Genomic DNA, 8,091 nt, shown 5'->3' on the forward strand with positions numbered 1-8,091 from the left:
CGGGCTTTTGAGAGTTCATTCTCACACCTTAACCTCTCTTCTGTGCCATGCAAACTGTGTGTCAACTAATGTGGCGCACTTAGCTAAGGCACTCGTCCCAAACCCGAGAGGTCGTGGGATCGAATCCGGGGTGGGTCACGTAGATCCGATGGAAGTTCCGTTTTGGCCGTTTTGCTTCGTCCCGCTCGTTGCTCTGGCTACAGCCCTTCAGGGCTTGGCCCCGGTATCGCTGCTTGCAGCTATATTAGCGATTGTTTTTGGTAGAATTTTCGAGCAAAAACAATCGATCACTATGCTAGCCCTATGAAGGGAACATGGGAAAATGATGAAATTTGGCACACTTCTAGAGATGGTCACCAATAGTGATCTGACCAACTTTGGGGTCTCTAAGACCAACTCTACAGCGCCACCACCAGTTCAAAAATTCAGTTTTGAAACTTTAATAACTCCTGAACCCTTTGTTCTAGACAGATAAAACTTAGTACACATGATTACTCTCTTCACGGAGATTACATTCTATACCTTACATTAAGTTTCCACCCATTACAGTAATTGCTATTAAGCTAATTAAGTGTTTCCGTTTAAACGCTACTCCTCCTTCAAAAGTGGTTTGATTTTTCTGAAATTTGCCACAGACGATCTTCGGACCGAGCCGCACAGAAATGACTGAACAGATTTTTGATATTCATCTTTGTTGAAAAGTAATTCAATTGTGAACATAACGAGGTCGACCCAAAATCGGTTAAGAGGCTGTATCTCGGCCAAACATTGATCAATCGAAACTAAACTTGATACACTTCACCAACACCATGATCTGAGGTTTCATGCCGAATTCGGGGACAGCGCCACCTATGGGTCATGATATACCATAAATGCACATTTCTCCTTATAACTTTTGAACACCTTCATCTATCAAGATAAAACTTAGTACACCTGATTCCTCTCTTCACGCCGATCACATTGAATAGTTTACATTAAGATTCCTGCCATTACAGTGAAGGCCATTAAGAAAAGTACAGTATTCCGTTTTTTCGCTACTCCTCCTTCAAATGTGGCCCAATTCTTCTCAAAATTTCCTCAGACGATCTTTGGACCGATCCGCACGGAAATGACTGAACAGAATTGTCCGACCTACTGGTCAAAAAAAGAGTTATGATGCTCTGAAGTTAAAAGTGTTGAATCGAAATTGAATGAGAGGCTGTATCTCGGCCGTACTTTAATCAATCGCCACAAAACTTGCTACACTTCATCAACACTATGAACTGAGAATATATCCCAAAGTTGGAAACAGCGCCACCTATGGGTCGTGAGATACCAAAAATTCACCTTTCTGCTTATAACTTTTGAAAGATTTGTTGGAAAATCATGATCTTGGTGTCTGTCTATTCCTCGGATCATGCCGAATCTATGGATGTAAATTTTGCCAGGATTGACTAAACTACCTGTATGACATTAAGAATATTTCATAAGTTGCTATATCTTTTCAAACCATGGAAATATTTTTACAATAATCGGTAGGGATAATTAAAACCATGTTCTGGACATACCTCAGAAGTCTGAATTACAATTTATTGAACTTTCCATATAACGTTGCTTAAAATGCTAGGCAACTTTCTTTAGTGACCTCATTCTCTAACCATAACCTCTCTTCTGCAGCACACTGGATCTGTAACGACTCAGTGGTACAGTCTGTTAAGCCGCTGGTTCAGAGATTCTGAGGTCATGGGTTCGAATCCCGGACAGTTAATGTTGTTTCTGAGTTCATGGGTTCGGATCAAGTGCAGTTAATGTTGCTTCTGTTCAGCCCTTTGCATTTCCTGAGTGTGTTTGCCTTGAATCAAAAATATGTTTTTGGTCTTTCTCATCTAAAGTTCTGTTCAATTTCAAACTTCTCTACTTCTGAACTGATCGGTTGTCTTGACGTACGCTCCGTTTCGGCCATTTTGCTTCGAACACTAGTGAAAAAAAAAGTTATGATGCTGTGAACTTACTGAGTTTGACCTCAAATCGGTTGAGATGCTGTATCTCGGCCAAACTTTGATCAATCGAAACCAAACTTGGTACACTTCATCTACACCATGATCTGGGGGTCCATGCCAAATTTGGGAACAGCGCCACCTATGGGTGTTGAGTTACCAAAAATGCACTTTTTTGCTTATATCTTCTGAACAGTTCATCAGAAAATTATTTTATTGATGTCTACGGATTCTTTAGATCATTCCGAATCTGTGGATGTCAATTTTGTCAAGACCACCAGGACCACCCGTCCGCCATTTTGAATTTTGTCATAAATTGCTATATCTTTTGGTCTACTGTACATATCTTCACAAAAATCGATAGGCATCATCAACACCATATCCCGGAGTTATCCCGGAAGTTCGAAGACAGCGCCACCTAGTTTTCAAGAGATATAACGATTCTTGCAAATTCCCTTATAACTACTGTAAATGTTGATCGATTTTTGTTATTTTTATGTCATTTTATTCCTTTGGTTATGCCGAATCTGATGATGTCTCAATTGTCATTTTCCAACATGGCATCTGTCCGCCATATTGAATGGAATGAAATACAGTTTTTTCGCTACTCCTCCCTGAAATCTTGTTCGATTTTGTCCAAAATTTTATCAGATGAAGTTCAGACCGGGCCTGACAGAAATGACTGAACAGATTCTTGATATTCACTCCCGTTCCCGACGTGTACAGCTCTGAAGTTGACCGTGCCTGTGCTTGTTGATTTATGCTAGTTAGCTTAGCATGCTAATTAGCTAAAATGCTAACACGTTTCTATTGACTCTAATGGGTCTCCTGAGCTATCTGGTTAACTTTGAGCAACGTTAGCATTTTTTAGCGTAGCATGCTAATCTGGCTAAAATGCTGCTTCGGGCTTTTGAGAGTTCATTCTCACACCTTAACCTCTCTTCTGTGCCATGGGAACTGTGTGTCAACTAATGTGGCGCACTTAGCTAAGGCACTGGTCCCGAACCCGAGAGGTCGTGGGATCGAATCCAGGGTGGGTAATGTCGATCCGATGTGAGTTCCATTTTGGCCATTTTGCTTCGTCCCGCTCGTTGCTCTGGCTACAGCCCTTCAGGGCTTGGCCCCGGTATCGCTGCTTGCAGCTATATTTAGGGGCCAAGCCCAGAGGGCTGTAGCCCCTATTGTATCTGTACGTTTTATTATTATTATTATTATTCTTCTTCTTCTTCTTCTTGGCCAATGGGGGTCTATGGCAGCCCTATGAAGGAAACATGGGAAAATGATGAAATTTGGCACACTTGTAGTGATGGTCATTATTAGTGATCTGACCAACTTTGGGGTCTCTAGGACCAACTCTACAGCGCCACCACCAGTTCAAAAATTCAACATTCAAACGTTAATAACTCTTGAACCACTTATTCTATGAAAATCAAACTTAGTACATCTATTTTGTCTCTTCATGGACATTCCATTCCATACCTTACATTAAGACTCCACCCATTACAGTAGCGGCCATTTTGAAAAGTACAGTATTCAGTCTAAACACTACTCCTCCTTCAAAATTGGTCCAATTCTTCTGAAATTTGTCTCAGATGTTCTTTGGACTGAGCCGCACAGAAATGACTGAACAGATTTTTGATTTTCGTCTTTGTTCAAAAGTTATTCAATTGTGAACTTAATGAGGCTGACCTAAAATCGGTTGAGATGCTGTATCTCGGCCAAACTTTGATCAATCGATACCAAACTTGGTACACTTCATCTACACCATGATCTGGGGGTCCACGCCAAATTTGGGAACAGCGCCACCTATGGGTGTTGAGATACCAAAAATTCACTTTTTTGCTTATAACTTCTGAACAATTCATCAGAAAATTATTTTCTTGATGTCTATGGATTCTTTAGATCATTCCGAATCTGTGGATGTCAATTTTGTCAAGACCACCTGGACCACCCGTCCGCCATTTTGAATTTTGTCAAAAATTGCTATATCTTTTGATCTACTGTACATATCTTCACAAAAATCGATAGGCATCATCAACAACATGTGCCGGAGGTACCCCGGAAGTTAGAAGACAGCGCCACCTAGTGTTCAAGAGATATAACGATTCTTGCAAAACCCCTTATAAACTACTGTAAATGTTGATCGATTTTTGTTATTTTTATGTCATTTGATTCCTTTGGTTATGCCGAATCTGATGATGTCTCAATTTTCATTTTCCAATATGGCGTCTGTCCGCCATATTGAATGGATTGAAATACAGTTTTTTCGCTACTCCTCCCTGAAATCTTGTTCAATTTTGTTCAAAATTTTATCAGATGAACTTCAGACCGGGCCTGACAGAAATGACTGAACAGATTTTTGATATTCACTCCCGTTCCCGACGTGTACAGCTCTGAACTTGACCGTGCCTGTGCTTGTTGATTTATGCTAGTTAGCTTAGCATGCTAATTAGCTAAAATGCTAACACGTTTCTATTGACTCTAATGGGTCTCCTGAGCTATCTGGTTAACTTTGAGCAACGTTAGCATTTTTTAGCGTAGCATGCTAATCTGGCTAAAATGCTGCTTCGGGCTTTTGAGAGTTCATTCTCACACCTTAACCTCTCTTCTGTGCCATGCAAACTGTGTGTCAACTAATGTGGCGCACTTAGCTAAGGCACTCGTCCCAAACCCGAGAGGTCGTGGGATCGAATCCGGGGTGGGTCACGTAGATCCGATGGAAGTTCCGTTTTGGCCGTTTTGCTTCGTCCCGCTCGTTGCTCTGGCTACAGCCCTTCAGGGCTTGGCCCCGGTATCGCTGCTTGCAGCTATATTTAGGGGCCAAAGCCCAAAGGGCTGTAGCCCCTATTGTATCTGTATGTTTTATTATTATTATTATTCTTCTTCTTCTTCTTCTTCTTCTCGTCCAATGGGAGTCTATGGCAGCCCTATGAAGGGAACATGGGAAAATTATGAAATTTGGCACACTTGTAGAGATGACCATTATTAGTGATCTGACCAACTTTGGGGTCTCTAGGACCAACTCTACAGCGCCACCACCAGTTCAAAAATTCAACATTCACACATTAATAACTCTTGAACCACTAATTCTATGAAAATAAAACTTAGTACATATGATCAATCTCTTCATGGAGATTCTATTCCATACCTTACATTAAGACTCCGCCCATTACAGTGGCGGCCATTTTGAAAAGTACAGTATTCAGTCTAAACACTACTCCTCCTTCAAAATTGGTCCAATTCTTCTGAAATTTGGCTCAGATGTTCTTTGGACTGAGCCGCACAGAAATGACTGAACAGAAATTTTTTGAACACTAGTGAAAAAAAAAGTTATGATGCTGTGAACTTACTCAGGTTGACCTCAAATCGGTTGAGATGCTGTATCTCGGCCAAACTTTGATCAATCGATACCAAACTTGGTACACTTCATCTACACCATGATCTGGGGGTCCACGCCAAATTTGGGAACAGCGCCACCTATGGGTGTTGAGATACCAAAAATGCACTTTTTTGCTTATAACTTCTGAACAATTCATCAGAAAATTATTTTCTTGATGTCTATGGATTCTTTAGATCATTCCGGATCTGTGGATGTCAATTTTGTCGAGACCACCTGGACCACCTGTCCGCCATTTTGAATTTTGTCATAAATTGCTATATCTTTTGATCTATTGTACATATCTTCACAAAAATCGATAGGCATCATCAACAACATGTGCTTGAGGTACCCCGGAAGTTAGAAGACAGCGCCACCTAGTGTTCAAGAGATATAACGATTCTTGCAAAACCCCTTATAACTACTGTAAATGTTGATCGATTTTTGATATTTTTATGTCATTTGATTCCGTGGGTTATGCCGAATCAGATGATGTCTCCTTTGCCATTTTCCAATATGGCGTCTGTCCGCCATATTGAATGTATTTAAATACAGTTTTTTCGCTACTCCTCCCTGAAATCTTGTTCAATTTTGTTCAAAATGTTATCAGATGAACTTCTGACCGGGCCTGACAGAAATGACTGAACAGATTTTTGATATTCACTCCCGTTCCCGACGTGTACAGCTCTGAAGTTGACCGTGCCTGTGCTGGTTGATTTATGCTAATTAGCTTAGCATGCTAATTAGCTAAAATGCTAACACGTTTCTATTGACTCTAATGGGTCTCCTGAGCTATCTGGTTAACTTTGAGGCAACGTTAGCATTTTTTAGCGTAGCATGCTAAATCTGGCTAAAATGCTGCTTCGGGCTTTTGAGAGTTAATTCTCACACCTTAACCTCTCTTCTGTGCCATGCAAACAGTGTGTCAACTAATGTGGCGCACTTCGCTAAGGCACTCGTCGCCAAACCCGAGAGGTCGTGGGATCGAATCCGGGGTGGGTAAAGTCGATCCGATGGAAGTTCCGTTTTGGCCGTTTTGCTTCGTCCCGCTCGTTGCTCTGGCTACAGCCCTTCAGGGCTTGGCCCCGGTATCGCTGCTTGCAGCTATATTTAGGGGCCAAGCCCAGAGGGCTGTAGCCCCTATTGTATCTGTATGTTTTATTATTATTATTATTATTCTTCTTCTTCTTCTTCTTGGCCAATGGGGGTCTATGGCAGCCCTATGAAGGAAACATGGGAAAATGATGAAATTTGGCACACTTGTAGAGATGACCATTATTAGTGATCTGACCAACTTTGGGGTCTCTAGGACCAACTCTACAGCGCCACCACCAGTTCAAAAATTCAACATTCAACGTTAATAACTCTTGAACCACTAATTCTATGAAAATAAAACTTAGTACATCTGTTTTGTCTCTTCATGGAGATTCCATTCCATACCTTACATTAAGGACTCCGCCCATTACAGTAGCAGCCATTTTGAAAAGTACAGTATTCAGTCTAAACACTACTCCTCCTTCAAAATTGGTCCAATTCTTCTGAAATTTGGCTCAGATGTTCTTTGGACTGAGCCGCACAGAAATGACTGAACAGAATTTTGATTTTCGTCTTTGTTCAAAAGTTATTCAATGTGAACTTAATGAGGCTGACCTAAAATCGGTTGAGATGCTGTATCTCGGCCAAACTTTGATCAATCGAAACCAAACTTGGTACACTTCATCTACACCATGATCTGGGGGTCCATGCCTAATTTGGGAATAGCGCCACCTATGGGTGATGAGATACTAAAAATGCACTTTTTTGCCTATAACTTCTGAACAGTTCATCAGAAAATTATTATCTTGATGTCTATGGATTCTTTAGATCATTCCGAATCTGTGGATGTCAATTTTGTCAAGACCACCAGGGACCACCCGTCCGCCATTTTGAAATTTGTCATAAATTGCTATATCTTTTGATCTACTGTACATATCTTCACAAAAATCGATAGGCATCATCAACTCCATATCCCGGAGGTACCCCGGAAGTTGGAAGACAGCGCCACCTAGTGTTCAAGAGATATAACGATTCTTGCAAAACCCCTTATACTACTGTAAATTTTGATCGATTTTTGATATTTTTATGTCATTTGATTCCGTGGGTTTATGCCAAATCAGATGATGTCTCATTTGCCATTTTCCAATATGGCGTCTGTCCACCATATTGAATGGAATGAAATACAGTTTTTTCGCTACTCCTCCCTGAAATCTTGTTCAATTTTGTCCAAAATTTTATCAGATGAACTTCAGACCGGGCCTGACAGAAATGACTGAACAGATTTTTGATATTCACTCCCGTTCCCGACGTGTACAGCTCTGAAGTTGACCGTGCCTGTGCTTGTTGATTTATGCTAGTTAGCTTAGCATGCTAATTAGCTAAAATGCTAACACGTTTCTATTGACTCTAATGGGTCTCCTGAGCTATCTGGTTAACTTTGAGCAACGTTAGCATTTTTTAGCGTAGCATGCTAATCTGGCTAAAATGCTGCTTCGGGCTTTTGAGAGTTAATTCTCACCCTTAACCTCTCTTCTGTGCCATGCAAACTGTGTGTCAACTAATGTGGCACACTTAGCTAAAGCACTCGTCCCAACCCGAGAGGTCGTGGGATCGAATCCGGGGTGGGTAACGTCGATCCGATGGAAGTTCGTTTTGGCCGTTTTGCTTCGTCCCGCTCGTTGCTCTGGCTACAGCCCTTCAGGG

General features: G+C 41.2%; 1 pseudogene; it reads right to left on the minus strand.

Annotated features, from left to right (window-relative positions):
* Window positions 1-1,433: 1,433 nt before the first annotated feature.
* Window positions 1,434-8,091, minus strand: part of LOC113087188 (citron Rho-interacting kinase-like) — a 32,614-nt pseudogene continuing 25,956 nt past the window's right edge.

This window comes from Carassius auratus, chromosome 5 (genome assembly GCF_003368295.1).
Source record: "Carassius auratus strain Wakin chromosome 5, ASM336829v1, whole genome shotgun sequence".
In the NCBI taxonomy this organism is placed as follows: Eukaryota; Metazoa; Chordata; class Actinopteri; order Cypriniformes; family Cyprinidae; genus Carassius; species Carassius auratus.